We start from the raw sequence: 24,010 nt of genomic DNA, 5'->3' as shown, positions 1-24,010 counted from the left end.
ACTAGTGTTTCCTCTCTGCCATTAGCTTGCTTTTAGGCCTTAGCAAACTCATTTCCCCTCCTTGGACCAGTTTGTCCATTCAATTTGTCAAGTTCCTTGTTGTTTTATCACATCGTGACTCTGTGTCAGAATGGGAGTTGACTGGCTTCCAACCAAAGCCAGTCAACTATTTAACTATTTCATTTCTTATTGGTGCTTTGGATGGGAGTTCTCCAGGGAACTCAGGGTAATTGCTTTTGTCTCTGTTTCCCAAGGGGCTGACTTTGATTCAATACTCTTCTCATCTGCAGGTTAAATTTGGCTCTTTTATCTGCATTAAACTTACTGGGAACTATCCTTTATGTGGTGTCAAACACATCACATGGCTGGCTATTACTGGCTGAATTTAGACTCGCCCTTCCAGCTAAAGATCCTGGGTTGTGCTCTGATGGTCGGGGCTGAGCAAGTTGACTTTCATCTCCCTTGGGATCCTCTCTCTGAGAGCTGTGGGTAATCTGAACCAACCACTGGGTGTCAGCATTGCTTTGTCCATTTAAAGGAAAAATAGATATTTGTGTGGTTTGGGAGTTGTTCATGCAGTAAGTTTGGGCTCTAAAGTGAGCACAACCACTTTACAATTCACATTTTACACAATTCACATTTTTATGGCACTTAGCATCAACCAAAGGAGTTCGCTTCTCTATCATTACATCCAGACTCTTCCTGCTCATTTTGGCTCTTCCATGTCCCTCACCTGTATTACTGCAACAATCCCCATTTCCAGTTTTGTGTTGCTCAAGTCTATCTTTTTCGTCCAGTTACAATCAGGACTGTAACAGGCTCATTTGTGAATAATAAGCCACCTGTCACTGGAGGTTTGCAAACAGAAGCAGGAAAACTACCTGTCAGGAATTTTTGTAGAGAAAAATATATGTAAATAAATGCATTATAAATATAAATATAAACACACATATATGTTATATATATGTATATAGTCACAGGTTATAAATATTTTGGTCCACAATGGCCAGCATATATAACAATGGTCCCATAAGATTATAATACCCTATTGTTACTGTATCTTTTCTATTTTTAAGTATGTTTAGATACACAAATACCATTGTGTTACAATTCCCCACAGCATTCAATATAGTAACAAGCTGTACAGGATTGTAGCCTAGGAGTCATAGGCTATACTATATAGCCTAGGTGTGTAGCAGGCTATATACCACCTAGGTTTGTGTAAATATGCTCTATGACAGCAGTCCCCAACGTTTTTGGCACCAGGGACCAGTTTTGTGGAAGACAATTTTCCCCAAGCAGGGAAGGGGGATAGTTTCCAGATGAAACTGTTCCACCTTGGATCATCAGGATTAGATTCTCATAAGGAGCACACAACCTGGATTCTTTGCATATGCAGTTTGCAATAGGGTTCATGCTCTTATGAGTATCTAATGCCTCTGCCGATCTGACAGGAGGCAGAGCTCAGGTGATAATGCTGGCTCACCCACCACTCCTGCTGTGTGGCTCAATTCCCAATAGGCCACAGACCTGTACCAGTCTGTGGCCTGGGGTTTGGGGACCCCTGTTCTAATCTATCTTTTTAGCAAAGAGAAAACATGTCTCAGGCTCAGAGCCTTGGCAGGTATATTAGCTATCTATTGCCACATTAATATCTGTAGGAAACAAAAACAACTCAGTGCCTTTCAACAACAAACTTTTATTTAGCTCAGGAATCTGCAGGTCTGTCTTTAAGACCAGTGGTTCTTTGTTCTTGGTCTGGACTTGCCTCAAAGTCATGCGGTTACATTCACAGCTGGTTCTTGGCTGGGATGACTGGACTCTGCTTCATGTATTTCTCACATCTTTTCAGTACATTATCCCAGGCATGTTCTCATTGCAGAGGAGCTATCCCAGTCACACAAGAGTTTTTCACGCTTCTGTATGTGTCAAATCTGCTAAAACAACATTGGGCAGAGCAAGTGTTATGGCTGAATTCAGAATCAAGAGATGGAGACAGGAACTTGCCTAGTAGTGAGGGAGACCCAAAGTCATGTGGCAAAGAGGATGACACAAGGTGGGATGAAAGATTCATTAATGGTCTCAGTGCATCTACTAGAGCAGGCAAGATTGTCTAGCCAGAATTTAGTAGAATGTCTTTTGTTGTATTTTTTAAACTTTCTTTTGTGCCAAGTGATGAAGGTTTTCAATGACGGTAGTAATACAAAGTTTCTTTTAAAAACAAATTTGAGACAAATGTAGGTGAATGTAAAAAAATCTTTTTCAAAAAGTAGGCCATGTTATACAGAGGTATGGCAAAAGTTAACAGAGGAAGGGAGTGACAAGTTAAGAAAACTGAAACAGGATGACTGTAATTGAGACTGCAAGCAGGGGATGCATGCAAGAAATGTTGCAGACTAAGCAAAATCAGGTTACTCCATGTGAACACACTCCATGTGTTCTGCTGAGTTAGGCTAAACAAACATTTGTTGAGTGTCAACTACCTGCTTGACACAGTAGCAGAAGCCCGAGTAATAAAGATGAAAAGCTCAAAATCCCTCCTAAGGCAGTAACTATAACTTTGACATACTAGGGTAAACTGTACATATAGTTGATGTGTTTCTGGGTATCTACAGAAATAGCACTAAGCTTAGGCTGGGAAGTGGGCTTTGGGAAAGGACTTCCCAGAGAAGGCTCTGGAAGGATGAATAGAGGGTGCCCTGGTGAAAAGGGTAAGAGAGGCAAGAAGGGGGGTCTCCAGGCTTGAGCCTTTAAAAGCATGCAGAATATAAAATTCTCCTTGGAAATTTCATTCTTACTGAAGCCCCATGTTTGAGACAGGACATGAGACTACCTGTTGCGAGCAGCCAGGCGTAGACATCTCTAAGCTAGAATTCTGAGTTAGGCAGCTTAGAATTTATCCGGTTATGAACAACAGGGAGTCATGGAAGGTTCTTAAGCAGAGAAAAGACACAGTTAGTTTCGTGTTTTAGAAACTTGCCCACCTATCCCTGCATCCAAAGAGATATCACATCTAATCTAGCCACATTTAGCTATATATAAAAATACACAAGCAGCCATGTGTCACTTAATGATGGGTATACATTCTGAGAAATGTATCATTAGGCAATTTTATTGTTGTATAGACATCATAGAGCAGGGGTCCTCAAGCCCCAGGCTATGGACTGGTACCAGTCTATGGCCTGTTAGGAACTGGGCAACACAGCAGGAGGTCAGTAGCAGGTGAAAAAGCATTATCAGCTGAGCTCTGCCTCCTGTTAGATCAGTGGCAGCATTAGATTCTCATAGAACCATGAACCCTATTGTGAACTGTATATGTGAGGGATCTAGGTTGCATGCTTCTTATGAGAATCTAATGCCTGATGATCTGAGGTGGAATAGTTCCATCCCAAAATCATCCCCCAACCATCTGTGGAAAAATCGTCTTCCACAAAACCGGTTCCTGGTGCCAAAAAGGTTGGGGATGGCTGGATTAGAAAGTATTAGAGAAGTGTTACAATGTATACACAGGTCAAGACATCACAGAATAACCCACCCTCCATGCCCAATGTACCCCATAAATATACACAATTATTATTTGTCAATTAAAAATAAACAAAATTTAAAAAGAGAAAGTGTTAGAGAAGTGTTAAAATACTAGCACCCAATTCAGAATGTCTCCCTGAAATAATTAGACAGAATGAAATGAAACTGCAAAGGGAATAATTGTCTCACTTCATAACTCAAATGTGATTTATAATAGTTTACATATAAAATTACCTCTCCCACACTTTGTGATAGACTGCCCTAGTTCTCACCATTTCTAACTTTTTTGTGAACAAAGGATGCTTCCAAAATTGTCTTAGGCTCATTGCCTAAAAACTAAAGCCCAAATTTGATTCAAATTCTAGGTGTTCCATGATTGGTCCCAGCTTTGCTCCCCGCCCCACGCTTACTCCCACTGTCCCCCTTCTTTGCATAACCAATGCAACAACCCAACTTCTTCAATGTTTATTGAGCACCAATGGCAGCTGCTTAGGCAGAGCCAGACCCTAGCTAGGAGGTGGGGGAAAAGGTGATGATTAAGATGCAGCCTTCACTTTTATCAAGCTCTCAGCTTCTAAGTAAAACATGGAAGCAGCCACATAACTCTACTGTAGTGTGTAAAAAGTAATTCCAGAAAACTATAGAAATCCATAGGATTGGTATCTAACACAAACAGTCAGAAGTAGGTGAAGCTTGAATTAGAGATGGATCTGAAGGGGAATTCATGCCATTACATAAAACGAAACCTCTCCAGAGTCTTCTGCCACAATCTGGAATAAGTATATACTTTTCTGGACCCCCATTGTACTTCATAGCACATCTTTTATTATTTATACTTCATTCATGCATTCTCTTAGACTATTGACTCTTTGAGAACATTGATCATTTATCTTTGCACCCACCACAGCAGTAGCAGGTCATGAAGCAAATACCAGATACTGGCACATGTTTGGTTGATGGATGGGTGAATAGATGGATAAATGGATGGGTGAAAGAGAAGCTTTTGGCACGTTTAAGTGTCTTCATTTAGGTAGCTACCTAATCCTGCGATTCCCAAATCTGGCAGCCCATGAAGTGTATTTAGGGAGCTTTAAAATATATATTCCCTGGGACCTGCTTCCTTAGAATATTCTGATTTGACAGACATAGGGTGGGTCTCAGTAGCCTATATTTTAGCACACTTACCAGAAGATCCTGATGCATCTGGTCCAAGGACTGCATGCTTAGGGATCATAAGGCTAACTCACCTGAGTGTCACACTGGCTCCATACTCTCAGGTGTCCTATTTTTGAGATGCTTGGCCTCCTTTTCACTGATGGTTCAGCCTACTCAAATAATCTGCAAGAGGAAAGTACACTTATGACTTGGAAAATTCCATAAGGAGTTGTAACAGTAGTAATAACAATAATGTACTGCCATGTGTTATGTATCTAGCAAGCGTCTGGCATTCTGCTGAGTGCTTTTATAGATAGCTGCTTATTTAATCCGATCAGCAACCTTAATAAGGCAGGTGCTCTTTGGTATCCCCAGTGTACAAATGAAGAAACAGAGGCACAGGGAGGCTAAGTAACCTCTCTGTGGTAAGGTTGGAACTCACATGCAATTCTATCTGACCTCAGAGTCCCATGACCACAGTGTGTGAAACTGACATGCACAAGAACCACATAGGTATCCAGACTAAGAAGAGAACTGGTGGTCATGGGTCAAACTAAAGTTGGAAAAACCTCAGCTGGTTACAAAAAAGATCTTGGTGGAAGAGAATTTAAGGAAATGAAAAGAGCACTAGACAAGGAAGTTAAGCAATCTGGACTCAAATCCTAGTGCTGTCAACAATAAGAATAGTAAGCACTCATATATCGTTTACTATGTGCCAGCCCCTATTCCAAGTGCCTTACACATGGAAACTTACTTAATCTTCACCACAATCCTGTGAGGAAAGCACTGTTATTACCACCATTTTACAGCGAGGTAACTGAGGCACAAGGAGATTAAGCTAGCAAGTAGAGAACTGGGACTCAGACCCAGACCACCTAGCTCCAGATCCCACCAAACTCTTAGCCACCAAGCTGCATAGTAATTAACCATGTAAACTGCGGATGTTTCCATCCCTTCCCCTCATCTAGGCCTCACATAAAAAATGGAGGAATTGGCTTAAATAATCCTCACTGTTTCTTCCAATTTTGCTATTTTGGAGTCTAATTTTATTTAAAGATCATTTAAAAAGAGTACAGATTCCCCTTTTCTGTAAGAATATTTTTAAAAGCAGATGATTTCTTGAGGAAGAATTAGATAAAGTCTTGCTTGAAGCCAAAGAGTGCAGTAGGCAACCTCTCAAGGTCAAGAAGTGATGATAACACAACCATAGGAACTTTCTAGGAACCAAATGGAGTGAGCTCCTTGCTTCCAAGGACACGTTACAGCCAAAGACCTTAAAAAGCTCATTGTCCATCACCAAACATTTAACAGGTCCAATTTTCCTGATTTCTTTGAGAGACACAACCTATAACAAATCAACTCAAGCAAACAAGAATTTCAAAGGAGTCAATGCAGTTGGTTTAAATCTGGGCTCTGTCGTATAAGCTATGTGACAGTGGGTAAGTTACTTGACCTACCTGAGCCTTGATTTCCTCATTATTAATGTCAGATAATAACAGTACCTTTCTCACAAGGTTGTCAAAAGATTTAAGCAAGATAATACGAGTAATTGTGGATACAAACAATATTAATAATAACAATAACAGCAATAATAAAATACTTGCATACTTAGTACGTAGTGTTAGGTATTGTTCTAAGCAGTTTACAGTCTCCTATCCAATCAAAACAAATCTATAGCAACCTTGAAAAATGATCTCACACCCTCTTCTTGGACCCACAATAATGGGTAACTCACTAACTTCCACGTTCTCTATCTGGAATATGATCTTTACGAGGGTGGAAATCATCCTTTCTCATTACTTATGTATCTTCAGTACCCAAATATCTTTTCCCAAATAATTTCTCAAAAATTGTATGAGTGAGCTATATGAAGGATTAACCATACTGTAGGTTTGTTATTGTTATTAACGGAAATAGTCGACATCAATTGAGCATATATAACATTAGTAACAATCGTAATTAATGACATGAGCACATGTAATGTACTACTCTATAGAGATAATCTCACATAACCCAGTGAGATACGACTATTTTATTATCACTAGTTTTCAAAATTCCTATATAATAGAACAGGGATGTCAACTAAGCAGTCTGACCCTGACATTTGTGTCCTCACAATGCCATATTGTCTCTATGGGATGTGACACGTCAAGGACCCTAGCAGTTAGCATCCTTCACTTTGTAGTAATCTGCTTTTCATCAAAATCTTTTCACTGCATTCAGAGTGAAGTGCACACAGCCAGAACTTTAAAGACCTTAATGTCTTGGTGCCCATCATATATTTTCACTGAGCTTCCCAGACTCCAACTTAAATAACGAATTATGCCCTGCAGTTCAGGTTCTGCACGAAGTTGCAGATGATGGGTTGCTGGTTAGCATGTCAGCTGAAGGACAATATATTTTAATGCAAATGCAATGAGCTGGAACGACAGTATTTTCTCCAAGAGCCTTAACTAGGTTAGCATGACCTCCGAAGGGGCCAGAATTATAACAGCAAAATTAGAATAGAAAGGCTTATAGAGATTTCTATGCTAATAAGCCATGTTTTACTGGAATGATTATGTTCAGCACAATGGCCATTTGCCAACTTCAGGCTGGGCATCGTTTGGTCAGGTGACCAACAGAAAATTATGAGTCAGAAAGTGCTGGAGAGGCCACATTCAGGAGATGACATACTAAAAGTGGTGACAGAGGTAGGATAAAAGTGATAGGACCCCAAAGAAAGAGGGTTTCCTACAGGAATCATAACACATAGTTTTTCTGCATTGCAGTTTGTGTCATGCTACAGTAAAACTCCTGTTTGAGAGTTGATAAGAGCCATATCCCCCTGGGACCTGAAAACAGGGATGAAAGAGGAGAGAAAAACAAGAAAATAGTTCTTTCCAGATTGAGGAATTTCCTCACACATCTAATCATTGCTCTGGGCTTGGAGACTCTGTGTTCTGCTGACATGAGGGGGAGAAGCCATTTTCTTTGACTCGGCCCAACACAAAGCTCATCATCCCTTACTTATACTTGTTTTGCTTTGGAATTTAGAGAATTGACAGAAGCCAAGCTGATTAGACACAGAACTTTGTACAGACAAAAACTAAAAAACAATTAAGTCTGACTTTCTCTAGTCTACCCACACATGTGTCTGTAAGAGTCAACAACAATCAAAGAAGGAAAGAAATTACTAAAGATGTACCACAGTGCCCCTTGGTATTTAAAATGCCATCTGAACAGATTTTTAATGGTTTTCAAAAGATGCCTTGGCACCTCCCCAGAAATACTGAATCATAATCACAAGGGGAAACAGAGGAGAAATGATCTATATTTTCAAACTAGCTGTCCAGATAATTCTGATGCAGGACTAGATTTAAGAATCTCTGCTTGGGACCATAATTCCTCACACAATCACACATAGGGAAAGCAATGCTGCTATTCTGGGTTCATCTTACCCAATATTCAGGCTCTCAGTGCAGAACGAAGAGCCATGATCCAAGGAGCATAGCTGTTATCTTTCCTGACATTGACCTCAAACAACATTCAAACAATTAATAATCACCTAGCACCTAATATGTGCCAGGGACTTTTACATATATTATTTTGTTTCAGTCAAATGTTAATGCCACTTAAATATTTAAAAATTCAATATATAGAGATATTACTCTTAGAATTATTTAAGAACAACAACATTACAGGTAATTGGATCACACCATTTTGTTCACACTTCAACTTGGATGAGGATGTAAAATGAATTTATTTTTCCTGTAACTGAACTTTCATTTGTCTATAACCTTCATCTGACAGTTGGTAGAAAAATAAACTAAAGGACCAATCTAGTTTAAATCCAGTCTGTTCTTATTATCTGCATGGTCATTTTAGGCGATGTCAGTCTCGTTTGAATAAAAATGGTTTAATCTCTCATATAACCTCTCTCCGTTTCTCCATGAAGATAAATTCTGGGTACAAAGGTGATGAGAGGGATATATGGCTTACAAGCATTTGTGGTGGTATATAGGGTAGTGGGACGGCCTCCTGCCCACTCTGGTCCAGGGAGCACCTCCCTTGGCCACCTGGTTGCTGCTTGCCCCTCTGGCCTTCATGGTAAAAATGGAAGCTGGCCTGACATACATTGTCATTTGTTCTCCTGCCTCAACTAGTATACAGAGCTGGGGTTACCTGAGCTTCATCTTGCCTACTGCTAGCACCACAGACTTCTCTAAGGTTTGGCTGGAATTCCACTCACCCTACCTGGTGGGTCTGACCTGCAGTCTTTACTGCAGTGCCAGTTTGTCCCAACCACTGAAACCCACTCTGGCAAGATCCCCAAGCACACTCTCAGGTTGCTTCCAAGTCCAGCTTCCACCACACTGGACTAGGAGTTTCATCCTGTGCCTTAGGCTGGGGAAGAAGCAATCAGCGTTGTCTCAATTTGTCTAATGAGCCTCCTGTGCCAAAGCCGCGATGAGAAAAATAGGACCATGTGTCTTTGTTCTATTCTCCTGCTCTCTTCTCTTTTCTTCTGATTCCCACTATCTTTGAAGCCGGAAAAGGGTAGGCTCTTCCACTTGGCCTTCCTGTGGAGACCTCTGGCTCAGATAAAGCATGCCCTTGATATGCTAAACAGGCAGCTAAAAGAATTGAGGCAACCCTCTCTCCAGACTACAGCCTGGTTATTTGTGGATGTTCCCTTTGGTCTGTATCCATTCTCTGGCATTCCTAATCTCCCTCTTCCTTCCTTTAAGCAATAGACTCCTCTAATCATCTAGGGCAAAGCCCAGGTAATTAGGAAGACAAAAGATAAAAATATAAATGATTTTTTAAAACTGTTATCCCATTAAATATGTGTGGGTGACCTTTATTATTTTCAAAAGGAGTTTTACTTTGTCAGGAAGGCAAAATGGATCTTCTTATCTGCATTTTACAGAAGACACTGAGGCACAAATTGTCATATGATTAGTAAATGGTCTATAATATTGCCCCTTTGTTTATTCCTTGGGCCATCTTCTTTTTATGATACATATTTCTTTTCTAGATTTAGTGATTTGTTTAGCCAATGCTGCTTCCTCAAGTAATGAGTCCCTTTAGATAGGACCAAGTACTACATGGATAGTCCTATTATTTTTCCTACCGACTCACACCCTACTGCCATAAAAGGCCCAAGTCAGACATCACTTCTCCCACATCACTCTCATTACCTTGCTGTACTTCGAGATTATTTTTAACCCGTCATTCAAACAGCATCATTTGACCCACGATCCAATGTAGCAATGTCTTGTGTTCCTTTCTTGCTTATCTATCGTCTGTGCGTATCTGCTCTCAACTGGTCTGTAAGCTGTTCTGCAAGCTCTTTGAAGGCAGGGACTGTGCTTTATAAAGTCCACTCCAGCGGTTAAGACAAGAGAGATTCTGAGGCTAGACTGCAGATTCAAATCTCATTCCTGTGCATGTTACTTAACATCTCTGAGCCCTTATCCCCCTACCTCCCACCTATAAAATAGACATAATAAAATGCCTGCTCACAGGGTTTTATCGTGAGGATTAAATAAATATACTTACAGCATTTAAAACAGTACAGGCACATAAGTGCTATATGCCTGTTTGATATTTTTATTCTATTCTCCTTAGCACATAAGACTTAGTTCAAAGCTGATACTTGTTAGTGCTCCTAAGTTGAACCATTTTCTAATAGATTATTTTTATTTTAGTATTTTATTTTAAATAAAATTGCTGAGATACAAAGCTAAATTTGTCACCAATAAAATCCTTCAGCTAAATGAGTTTATGAGAGTCTAAGAAATAATTTTGTCACAAAAATAGATACTGCCCCAAGTGCCACATCTCGCACACACAAAAAGACAATGATAAGGATGACAATTTTCATCATATTCTGACATCTCTAGATTACACAAAGAAAGTGTTTTCTTAACTTTATCCCCTTTAAGCATCACCATACCTCTGAGAGGTTAGTAAATCAAGGACTAGGGCTTTCATTTTACAGGTGGCGAAACTGAGGTATAGGAAGTCAAGTGGTTGAACTACATCACTGAGAAAGTTATCAAGAGAGGCACGGCGGAACTCAGAACTCTCCTACCCCTAGATGCACATCAGTGCCCCGGGCCAGCCAGTAACAAAACACTTTAATGACCATCGGCTCACCTGATCCTCATAGAAACTCCCTGAGCTTCTCAAGAAAGGCATTATCATCCCTATTTTGCAGGCAAAGGCACTGTAGTTGTGGAGGCTAAAAAATGGCAGAGCCTGGGCTATAGCCCAAGCCTTCTGATCCAGAACGTCATGTTCCTTTATCTCCTCATAGCACCCAGCAACGCTGTGCAGTAAGGCAGGGGAGGCTCTGCAGCCTGTTGCTTCCAAGATCTGTTGTGGCCTCGGACCGACTTTGGTCTGGATCCCATCTTGCCACGTACTAGCTGTGTCACCTTAGTAAGGTTGTGGGTCTTTCTGGGCCTCTGTTTACTTATCAGTAAGATGAAGATAATACTAGCACTTTCCTTATGAGGTGGAAAAGAGAATTAAACTGGATAGTCTACATGGATGCTGTCTGCACAGTATCTGGCAACTAGTAAGAACTCAGTCAATAAGACTGTGGAAAATACCTACTCCTCACTCATCCCATTTTGACGTGCAGGAACTTCAGCTACACCAACATTCCTGGCTTCTCTTCCCATTCTCACTCACATTCCCCATGGGAGAGGAGAGATTTATCAGAGTGTACATTTGGAAGAATACATTGAGATCTGTTCTCGGTCATGCATTAGGTGCAACAAAGAAGGACTGAAAACCTCTTAGGCACAGTATTAACATATCCCTTGTTGCCTCATCCCTAAGCCAAATCCTCCAACCTCATATTCATCAATAATGGACCTGATATTTTGATATCGATTGTTCTGATTCTTATATCTGTCTCTTCATTGGCTTTGGACTTAGAGAAAGATGTAGGTACCATCTACTGATTCCCTAAAAGCCAAACTAATATTAGCTGCTGCTATGATCATTAATATATAAAAATTGTTTCCAAGCAGAATTGCCAAAGGTCTCCAGCTTTTTGCTTTACATCAGATGGCTAGTGTGGCTCTGAAAGGTTTGGCTGCTACGTTTCGGCAGCAATCAATGGTCTGCAGCACCGGAAGTCAGATACGAACCAAACCTTCGTCTCTAACACATCCCAATCTTAAACCTTAGGAATGTGTTGAAGACAAAGCTGACTTGAGACATTGTCTTAGGGCCTTTTTCTGTGAATGAGCCACTGTGGTTAGGAACCAAAGTCCAGCTAAATCTCGGTCATGTTCTCAATGTTCTGCTGGGTGGGTTTCACCTTGGGTGTCCCCAGAACTTTGTCAGAGCAGATGGGGAATTCTAGGAGGGTGACTAGACATTCAGCTATTTTGGTTCTCCAATTCTCCAGCAGTCTGGTGTCTGAGCTGAGAGAAATGGGTTGTTTCAGAGTACAAGAGAGTGCCAGTGGCAAGGGCTTCCACATGTCTATTTCTGGCTGTCCCCTGATGCTGTGTCATTGGAGGAGCTGTGACATCATAGCCTCTGCCTTTTTCCAAGGCCTGACACTATAGGTGACTCACAGAAAATGTCTGCTGTAGATGCCAGCCTGGCTTAATACACACAGCCAGAGAGAGTCACATAGAGTGACTTGTGCTGGGGTTGGGTAGGGGCAGGAAGGTAATCATAATATCAGGACTAGCAGTGACCTTAATTGCCCTCTAGTAAAAACTTCAAAAAAAGCCTGAGCCCTTGCCACAACATTCCTATAAGTGGACCTCTATGCTCTGTTTGTACATCTCCAAGGACGTTGAACTCATTACCTCCCAAGCTACTTGTAACAGGATGATTTAAGCCACAAGTAACAGTATATTTAGGCAAACTTCTCAAACTTCTCAGTTAACAACAAGTCTACAGGGAAGTGACACCTGAGTTGGTTAGGGGCTCAAAAGAGTCACCAAGGACCAAGATTCTTTCTACCTTGTTGGAAACTGGTGATGGTTTTCCTCATTGGATCAAGTATCTTTGTCCCATATATACTATCAAAAGCAAGATGAAAATTGATGCACACAGCAGGCATTTTCTCATATCTTCCCCTTTTAGGAAAAGTAGAAAACCATCCACAAACTCCAGGAAACTTCCCCCAGTACCTCACTGGTCAGAACAAGATTGTATGCTCATCCCTCCACCAATCATTCACAGACGAGTAGAGGATTGCTGCAAGTTGCCTTGGCCAATTGAAAATCATGCCTTGGAGATGGATCCACTGCTCTCTGAACAAAGAATAGTTTTATAAGCAAAGAGGAATGGAAAACAGCTATTTTATATATAGGCAACCAACCATGCTTGCACAGTAGCTCAATTCCCTGCTGAACTATTTTAAAATTCTTTATAATACTGAGCTGAAAACTGCTTATTAATGATATATCTCCCTAGCCATTGATTCTAGATCTACTCTGATGGCTCACACAAAATAAACACAATATGTTTCCATATGGTAACTTAAAACATATCTGAAAACTGACCATTCTATAAACATGTCCAGTTTTTTCAATCCTTCAGCATAGTACAGAACTCTAGAGGCAGACTGGCTGGGTTCAACTCCCAGTTCTGCTAGGTGGCCCTGGGAAAGTTACTTTAATCTCTTTGTACCAGATTCCTCATCTGGTACAAAGGACCAGCTAGACGGTCCTGGGAAAGTTACTTTAACCTCTTTGTACCAGATTCCTCACCTGAACAATAAATACAATAGCAGTGCTTACCTCATAGAGCAGTTATAAGGATTAAATAAGTTAATATATATGAAACACTTAGAACAGTACCTGGCACAAAGTTGGTACATTTAAGTGCCCACTATTACATAATAATTCAACATTTTTGGTTGCTTTCTGCTTTCTTCTGTCAGCATTCCATTTATCTGCATCTCTGTCAAGAAGTTGAAGCAGGGCTTTAAATCTAGATTCCTCCATACCCTATATTTTATTCTCAGTAATTCAATATGCCTTCATATTTTCAACCTGCATTTGTGCAGTTGATTTTTTTTGAACTTGAATGAGAGCCTTACATTTAACTCTATTTCATTTCATTGAAACACAACAGGGCTGAAATATGCCTATCACTCCAGGAAGGAGAGGTAGAGTGTCAAAACCTTAAATTCACCAGGCTAGACTGTTTTCCTCTCTAATGTTGCTTTCCTCATCCTCTCCACTTCTACCACATGGATTTCTCCCATTATTAAGCCTGGTCTAACAGCCTCATATCAACTCTGTGAGCTTAGGACAGGGCTATGGGATGAATTCTGTTCCCCTGGCTCCCTATCCCTGCCAAATTCATATGTTGAAGTTCTAAACCCAGTATCCCAGAATGTAACTATATTTGGAGATATGTTTTTCAAAGGGGTGATTAAATTAAGATGAGGTCATTAGTGAGGACCCTAATCCAATCTGACTGGTGTCCTTATAAGACGGGGAAGTTTGAACACGCAAAGACACACCGGGGCACAGACTGCACAGAGGAAAGATCAGGTGAGGACACAGCAAGGAGGCAGCCACCTCTGCAAGCCAAGGAACACTGCTGCAGAATGAAATCAATTCTGCCAACACCTTGATCTTGCACTTCCAGCCTCCGGAACTATGAAAAAATAAGCTTCTGTTGTATAGGCCACCCCAGTCTATGGTTTTTTACCCCTAGGAAACTAATACAGGCAGCCTGAGCTGGTTTCTTTTGCTTGCAATTAAGAACACTGCTTAAAATGTACCACTCATTCATCCTTTTCCACCTCCACCACCACTATGATCACCTTCTTCACTCTCCCTGTGTCTACCTCTTCTTTAATTATCCAGAGCAATCTTAATAGTCATTTATCTGCCTGGCCATACTTGCTTTACCAATCAGGGTGCCCTCATGGTCCATACTAATGCAAGTGTGGCTCTCAGAAAATCTACAATAGAGTCATTAGGAGGAAGGATTTAAAGTACACAGTCCTGGGCCCTATCAGGCCAATGGAAAGGCACTAGATTAGAAAGCTTCCCAGGGATTTTGTATCCACCTTTTGAAATACCTTTCTGTTACTAACAATTTGTTACTTTCACGGCTGGCTTCAAAAATCACTAATTGAAATAATGAGAGAAAAACTTGCCGTGAGGACTTGGAAAAGTCATTTTTTCTTTCTGGACCTCAGTGTTACCTTTAGTATAATGAGGGAGGTAAAGCCTAAGATCCCTTAAGTTTAGCACATTTAGGTCAGAAATAGGCATCATAGCAGGTTGATACTGAAGAATTTTCAAATCTCAAAACAAATTAAGATAGCACTCTTTCAGGTAAGGAATAGTGCAGACAAATAGTCTAGAGAAATAAGAATCAACTAGACCAGACAGAGGAAAACATTGGCCAATGGTCAGGCAAGAGGGTGAAAAGACAAAGTGTGGTTGATGGTCGGGCAGTCCCTTATAGAGCAAGTAACACCTCTAAGGCCTGCTACTCCAGGAAGCCCACCTAGACTAAATAATGCAGCAGGGTGATCCTCCTGTTTCCGATGCAGTGACCTAAGAGTGACCAAACAGAAGAAGAGGACCACAAGGCTATGGGGCTGCCTTTGATCACAAACATCTGGGAATAAAGGCAGAAGGAGGAGAGAGACTGTTTGTGCTGAAGAGGACTCAGCTGACCTGAGCAGCTGGACGAACATTAGCTCTGATACCCAAGTGTCCCCCAGTGACTAAGAGTGCAGCCAAGCACTGGAAATTAGTTCTTCCTTCCCTTTGCATGAAAAATTGGCCAAGGGTCTGTCTAATGGGGTGAGGGAGGAGTGGAATGGAGTGGACAGAAAGGGATGGAAGGGAGAAGATAGGATGGAGGTGGGGATGGGGAATTGAGAGGGAAAAAAACAGCCCTGGGAAAAATCACCCTCCCTAGGTCAGTCAGCTGTGCTATCAGAGGCTGTAGCCAGCTTTGCACTAATTCATGGTCTTGTTCCAGTTTTGAATATACAATATAATTTTAAATCACGTTGTATTTGTCATTCTAAAAGCAAGGGACCTTTTGCCTTTGCTCACAAAATGAATGAAAAATCCAGTCATGCCATTAAATATAAAATGTCACAAAATCTAAAATATGGAGGGACAGATTGCTCCAAGGGAGCACTACCACTCTGGAATCCTAAAATTCAGGTCCTATTCCAGGCTTGTTTATTAATTTGCCATTAATATATTCATTTATTGGTTCATTCAGTCAACAAATATTTATTGAGAACTCTCAGTATGCTAGGCATCATGCTAAACACTGAACAAGACAGATTCAGTTCCTTTCCTTCCAAGGAGTTCCCAGTCCAGTGGAGAAGACAATAAACAAAATACAAATAAATACTTATGCAGTTTCCTTTTGCATAAGTGCAATGGATGAGAAAGATAAGTGGTTATGAAAATGTTTGGTGGTCATGTCTTTTCTATGCAGAGTGAGGCAAGGTTTTCCTGAGTTCTGAGCTGGCCCTACCACTGCATCACATGCATGACAATTTTACTGGGCTAGTTCCTTCCAACTTGTTAGGCCTCAGTTTGCCTATTTGTAAAATGGCAAGGCTGTACTCATGAACTCCAATGTGTCTTTGTTACACTATGAGTCTTACATCTGTGAGTATATATAAATATTGTATGTTCATATAGAGCCCATTATGAAATGAATTTAGGGAAACTGGCAGAGAAAACAGGGTGACTTTTCCCAACACAGAGACCACTGGAACACAGCCCTCACCAGAGAACAATTTCTCCTCCCAGAACCTAGTCAAATGTACCATTGTGTCAGGGCCATCTCTGGGTTGGCAGCTTGCAAATTTTCTTCTCCCAGCCAAAAGCATATTTCACCTGCATGCAGGCAGAAATGACAGAATGGGGTTAGGATGTGGATAAGAGTGACATGGTTTTTTTCATCCACGGCACTGCAGAGGAGGAGGTGGCCAGGAATCAATGATGGTAACTTTCTGGGATGAGGCAAGCAGAGATGCCTATGAGGATGAGGATACTGTGGTTCACTGGGGCACATAGGTTCAGAGTCTAGAGAGATGGACTCAATCAGAAAGCTCAGGCTTGAGATCAAGTCTTGCAATGAAAATTCTATTTAATCTTAATCAAGTCATGGACTTTGTCTGGACCTTGGGTACACCTAAGAAAAAAAAGGATAAAACCACTTCCTTTAACTAATTTGATATTAATATGAGAATACAAATTTTGTGCTATATGTGTTAAAGAGATATTAAGACAGCCATCTCTGCTTCTCATTAGCAAGGATATAACTACAACTTTGGCTAAATGGGCTACCTTCAAGAAACAGCCACATAATAGGCCAGGCACGGTGGCTCATGCCTGTAATCCCAGCACTTTGGGAGGCCAAGGTGGGCAGATCACTTGAGGTCAGGAGTTCAAGATCAGCCTGGCCAACATGGTGAAACCCCGTCTCTACTAAAAATACAAAAATTAGCTAGGCGTGATGGTGCACATCTGTAGTCCCAGCTACTCAGGAAGCTGAAGCAGGAGAATCGCTGGAACCCAGGAGGCGGAGGTTGCAGTGAACTGAGATCGCGCCTGTGCACCCCAGCCTGGGTGACAGAGCGAGATTCTGACAAAAGAAAAAAAAAAGAAAGAAAAGAAAAGGAAGGAAAAAGAAAGAGCCATATAATAGAGGTAAACCATTATCTCAGGACTGCTATGATAAGAATGTATGCCAAAGTGCTTTGTAAACAGTAACGCACCATGCAAATACAAGGTATTATTGTAATTATAACAATTATTTTAAATTCTATTATAATTATAATTATTATTATGATTATTATAATTACCATACATGAATTATTCTTAACTGGGTAGGTGGATACATAGTTAGAGAAATGGATGGTCAGGCATTTTCAAAGTCACATAAAAGCATATGCCCTACCATCTAATTAATAGAGATTGCAAAAAGATCTTCTCTATGACTTTTGGCATGGAGAAATCTAAGAGAAACAAGCTCTCTATACACCTACATTATACATGAGTTGAACTGTGGTAATGGTCTGTAAAATGTCAATAATTTAAGTGAATGGTGCAGAGCATTTTAATAAATATTAAGTTATTTGGTATTTACAAGGTAATGAATTAGTTAAGAATGGTTCCATTATTCAATATGGCAGATATGAAGACTAAGCTAATGAAGGTTAAGAAATTCACTACTAACCACAAGGTTTCAGAGAAATAAGGAATAAAATAATCTAAGTTTTTTTTTTGTTTCAAAAAGCAAAGTTCTTTCAAAGGCAACCTATCCTATAGTAGGACAGAAACTATTTGCAAACCATCTATCTGATAAGGAATTAATCTCCAAAACATACAGGAAACTCCCTATAACTCAATAGCAAAAAAAAAAAAAAAAAAAAAAAAAAAAAAAAGAGCCCAAACGACTCAATTTTTTTTAATGGGCAAAGGATTTAAATAGATATTTCTCCAAAGAAGACAAAAATGACCAACACATATGTGAAAATGTGCTCAACATCACTAATTATCAGGAAAATGAAACTCAAAACCACAAAGAGATATCACCTCATACTTATTAGGATGGTCATTATTTTTAAAATTAATCAATTAAAAACAACAACAATGAAAAAAAGTGGTAGCAAGAATATATAGAAATTGGAACCCCTGTGCCCTGTTGGTAGAAATGTAAAATAGTACAGTCTACTGAAAATAGTATAGATGTTTCTTTAAAAATTAAAAATGGAGCTATCATATGATCCAGCGATTCTATTTCTACATACATATCCAAAACAAATTGAAAACAGGATTTTGAAAGATAATTGTACTCCCACATTCAATGTAGTGTTATTTACAATAATGAAGAGGTGAAGACAACTTAAATGTCAATCGATAAATGAATGGATAAAGGAAATGTGAGCTATATCTATATATTACATATTATATATGTGTATAATATATAATATATATTATATATTGTATATATAATACATATACACAATGAAATATTATTCAGCCATAAAAAAGGAAATCCTATCCTATGATACAATACAAATGCACTTTGAGGACGCAATGCTAAGTGAAATAAGCCAATCACAGAAGAACAAACACTGCATCATTCCACTTATATGAGGACTTTCAAGTAGCCAAACTCATTGAAGCAGAAAGCATAATGGTGATTGCCAGGGGCTGAGAGGGAAGGGGAAATGAAGAGTTGCTGCTCAATGAGAATAAAATTTGTCACATAAGATAAAAAAATTATCTAGAGATGCTCTATACAACATTGTGCTTAGTTAAAAATACATTTGTGGTTAGTAATAACAACACTGTACTGTTCATGTAAAAATGTGTTCGGAGTGCAGATCTCACATTATGTGGTTTTTTTTTTACCATAATAATAATAAAATTAAAAAACCAGGGCTCTCTCCACTGCTGCTCTACTTATTAAGATTAATTACCCATAGTTTGTTATGTCTTGTGTTATAGCACAATGCCTATCTTGGCAAAAAAATTTTAAAAACAAGAAACTATTCTTATTAGCAGTCTAGAGCCATATATTATAATTGTGATGTTTTCAGAAATAAAATCATTAAACAGCAACACAGAAGAAAACATATCGAGAGAGGCTAAGCGAGCTCCCATTTTACAAATGAGAAGCCTGGTTTAATGAGGCATTATAACACATTAATAAGTAATAATTGAGCTTCCATTCCTAGATCAACATTTAGCTTAAAGAAGTTGTTTGAAACCAGGTTTTATATCAAAACCACCTGGGAATGTTTTTTAAAAATCTCACTTAGATCTGGATTCTTAAAACAAGAGGTCAAATGCACAGAAATAGAGAATAAAACAATAGTTATCAGAGGTGGAGTGGGGAGGAAATGGGGAGATGTAAGTCAAAGGATACAAACTAGCAGATATGTAGGATGAACCAGTCTAGAGACCTAAGGTACAACATGAGGACTATATTAATAATATTGTATTGAATTAGGGATTTTTGTTTTAAAAAGTTGATTCTAGCTGCTCTTGTCAAAAAAAAAAGTATGTGAGATGATAAATACGTTAATTTGCTTCACTATAGTGATCATTTTAATATCTATATGTATCCCATATATCATGTTGTAAACCTCAAATATGCCCATTAAAATGTATTTTTTTAAAAAATGAATGCCCAAGTCCTAGCACAGCTTCTGAATCTGGAATCTCTGGGGGTAGGGCCAAGGATTTACGTTTTAAAAAGCTTCTTTGGTGATTCTAATGCACATAACCTTCTAACTTGTTTCACCCATTGAATTAACCTAAAACCTTGGTTTATATCTAGTATATTTTATCTAATGAAAAACAAAAGGTGCTTTAGTACAGCCGATGGTCAGTGTAAATCGATTTTGATACAGCCTACCTAAAAGGATAAGGAAGGATTATCTCACACGAATATCATTTCTTTCTTTCTTTCGAGACAGAGTTTCGCTCTTGTCACCCAGGCCGGAGTGCAATGGCGTGATCTTGGCTCACTGTAACCTCTGCCTCCCAGGTTCAAGCAATTCTCCTGCCTCAGCCTCCTGAGTAGCTGGGATTACAGGTGCCTGCCACCATTCCCTGCTAATTGTTGTATTTTTAGTAGAGATGAGGTTTTGCCATGTTGGCCAGCCTGGTCTCAAACTCCTGACCTCCGGTGATCCACCCACCTAGGCCTCCCAAAGTGCTGGGATTACAGGCATGAGCCACTGTGCCCGGCCATGAATATCATTTCTTTTTTGAATATAACTGGTTAATGATGAAGCTCATCAATGGCTGAATATTAATTCTCTGTGAAATATCTATGAATGCCTTATCTGTAAGGATTTTCTCTACCTATACAGCCCAAAAATAGTTTTTCTCAAGTTAAGATCTAAACCTCATGCTTCTTGGAATGGAAGATTAATCTTTTTCACTGCAATGTTTGCCTCATCACATTGGATTCACAAGTAGCCACCTGGGAAAAACAAAAAACAAAAAAACTGGCCGTGCCCGGTGGCTTACGCCTGTAATCCCAGCACTTTGGGAGGCTGAGGTGGGCAGATCACGAGGTCAGGAGATCGAGACCATCCTGGCTAACACGATGAAACCCCATCTCTATTAAAAATACAAAAATTACCCAGGCGTGGTGGCGGGCGCCTGTAGTCCCAGCTACTCGGGAGGCTGAGGCAGGAGAATGGCGTGAACCTGGGAGGCGGAGTTTGCAGTGAGCTGAGATCGCGCCACTGCACTCCAGCCTGGGCGACAGAGTGAGACTCCGTCTCAAAAAAAAAAAAAAAAACAAAGACTTTTCAGCAAGGCTGGCCCTTCCCACTGTACTGAAAAGGTAAGTCACAGAGATCATGGCACAGCGGTTCTTTCTGCTCTCACCATGAGAATACAAGGAAAGGAAATACCAAAGCCTGTTAGGTTAAATTCAAATCATCAAAACTTTATTATGAAGAAAAAAATGTCATTCTTTTCATCCTTGCTCTGTACTACATTTTATATCCGTGATCTCCTGAAGTCCCTTTGGTGTTGTCTTCTCTGTTTTGGTGCTAAAGGAGATGGCTCACAGCCACGGAGCCAGTAAGCAGTGGACTGCAACTCAAACACAGACCCTGTGACCCCAAAGCTTGGGTTCTCTTGACCACTGTGCTGTAGTGGGGCCAGGAGCAAAATGCCTCAAGCATTGCCTCTGCCCCCAAAGAGCTAAGGGTTCAATTGAGAGACCGGGCATGGACACAGGAAAAGTGTCCTATTTTAAAAGTCATGAAAATATTAAAAATATATATTTTACCATCTATTTGTTATTGATCACTGCTCCTAAGTTTTGTTACATTATAAACAGAAGTATTAGAAATGCTACTATACAGAAAACCAAACACCGCATGTTCTCACTTATAAGCGGGGGCTGGACAATGAGAACACACAGACACACGGCGGGGAACACCACACACTGGGGCCTGTCACAGGGTAAGCGGGTGGTGGAAGGGACAGCATCAGGAAAAATAGCTAATGAATGCTAGGCCTAATACCTAGGTGATGGGTTGATAGGTGCAGCAAACCACTATGGCACATGTTTACCTATTAACAAATCCTGCACTTTACCCCAGAACTTAAAATGAAATTTTTTTAAAAAATTTTAAAAAAAGAAAAGTTAGTATAGTTTTCTTGAATCTGGGCTCTAGCATCTAATAGCCTGATTTGAACTGTGACTCTTTTACCACTAACTACAGATCTAAATACTTTCTGCCAAAGCCTTTAGGGCTAGATGTGTTTCCAAATACAGGATTTGGAGATGGGGTGTGCAAGGGCAGGGTGAGGAAATTAATATCCAAATATTACACAACATACTGCTAACCCTAGTAAGGTCTGGAGCAGTGCTCCATAATTAAACACATAAATATTTCTACAGTAAAACATATGAATATTAACATTAAATGAGATAAATAATTATAAATAGTCTGATGTCAAGCTAGGACAAGCTTTGCCACAAAATCAGTTTAGGTCAGATCAGGTTTTGCTGCCAAACACACTCAAAAAAAAATTCCACTTCAAAGCCTTGTGGATTTGAGTAACTATGAAGCTATAGCTTTTGGCCATGAGAGAATTAACTAATTTCTGTGTATTTCCATTTCCTCATTTGTAGAATGGTGAAACATATGTGCATACCATACATAATCCATACTTCATTTGCATTGAATGAATTAGTGCAAGTAAATCACTTAGAGTAATATATAGCTCATAGTAAATACTTAATACTACCAAGTATTGTCATTTTTATCACCTCTTTTGTGCCTTCCGTTTCTGGCATTTCATGATTTTTAAATAATTAAAAAATATTTAAATAAAATTTAAGGTTCCAGTACGAGAGATTTCTTGATGTATGATCTTACACAGTAATTGCCATAAGAATTTTACAGAACTAAATTGCTGGAAATGGCTCATAATAGAAAGATGAGCACTCCAGGATGGGGTGACCAAGAGCATTTCATAGAAGAACTGGGAATTAAGGTAACATTTTGTTGTCTTTTTTTCTTCTTTTTTTAATTATACTTTAAGTTCTGAGATACATGTGCAGAATGTGCAGGTTTGTTACACAGGTATACATATGCCATGGGGCCTTGCTGCACCCAACCAGCCATCATCTAGGTTTTAAGCCCCGCATGCATTAGTTATTTGTCAAGCAAGTGAGGTTTTGACAGCTGAAAAGGAAGGGAATGCCATCAGTTAAGAAGTGAAAAAAGAAAAGGTTATAGAATCAGTCTTGGCTTTGAGTATAGCTCCAGAACTTACAAGCTATGTGAGCTTAGACGAGCCATTTAATCTCCTTGAGTCATATTTTCTTCTGTTTATAGATATGGAAGTAATAATATCTATCTTTCAAAATTATTGGGAGGCTTGGAAGCTATACACATTAAGCACACAGAACAATGGCTAGTATGTCCTCCATAATACTAGCCATTAGAGGCATATAAGCACACTTCAAGTTGACAGTAGGAATGCTTTCTTACAGCCATTACTTCTCACACCAGGATGGCCTATATTGCAAGGTATTGAGTTTCCATAACCATTGTTTTTTGAGAACCAGCTATCTTACTTGTTTGAGGAAAGGATTACCGCTTTGGGAGGTGACAAGAAAGGTGCCACCCACACCCATCTCTTCCAATGCTGAGACTTTATTCTCAGAGATTAATGAATTATTTTGGAGTTTATTTTAGTTCAAGTTTTCCTTATAATGTCAGAAATTCTAGAACCTGATAGTTTGTGGTCTAGCTCAGGCAAGGTTGGGAACAAAGAGGGAAAGTTACATAGGTGGTGTGAATCCAGCTATGGATATCTGTGAAAGCCAGGAGAGAATTTGGTCCCTAAGGGAAATAAAAGTGACATACAGTTTTAGTTACCTTTGACTCTTCAGGTCCTCTATAGCATTATTTGAAGATAGTTCTTGTCTTTCTACAGCAATAAAATTATGTTTTTCTTATTTGTCTTTTGCTGCCCCTCTTCTCAGTTTTCCTTCCTTTCTCTTCCTCTGCTCTTCTTCATTTCCCTGCCACTGTCATTTTATCATATATATATATATACACATATATATATAAACATTCAACATTATCATCATCCAAAAGTGGTTTTTAAGGGGCCTAATGCTATGAGTTAGGAGAAGCAATATGGCAACTTCTCCTTCCCCGTGTATCCAAATGTCCTCTCAACTCCTTGAAGGAAATGCACCAAAAGAAACCAAGCTATTATTATCACCAACTGCCATAGAATACAGAGCACATTACTGGTGCCAAATAAATAATTCTGCTTGGCAAGTCAATAGAGCAAAAGTGTGACCA

General features: G+C 39.6%; 1 long non-coding RNA gene across 1 annotated transcript in view; it reads right to left on the bottom strand.

Moving 5' to 3' along the window:
* Positions 1–1,679: 1,679 nt before the first annotated feature.
* LOC117980409 (uncharacterized) overlaps positions 1,680–24,010 on the bottom strand; it is a 415,604-nt gene continuing 393,273 nt past the window's right edge. Inside the window, exons 7-9 of the long non-coding RNA XR_008625459.3 lie at positions 4,773–4,863; positions 2,834–2,933; positions 1,680–1,934 (exon numbers count right to left, since the gene is read on the bottom strand). This is a non-coding gene — a long non-coding RNA (uncharacterized LOC117980409). The remainder of the gene's footprint in view (positions 1,935–2,833; positions 2,934–4,772; positions 4,864–24,010) is intronic.

The sequence above is a fragment of the Pan paniscus genome, chromosome 4 (assembly GCF_029289425.2).
Source record: "Pan paniscus chromosome 4, NHGRI_mPanPan1-v2.0_pri, whole genome shotgun sequence".
NCBI lineage: Eukaryota > Metazoa > Chordata > Mammalia > Primates > Hominidae > Pan > Pan paniscus.
This window is presented reverse-complemented; position numbering and strand designations above follow the sequence as displayed.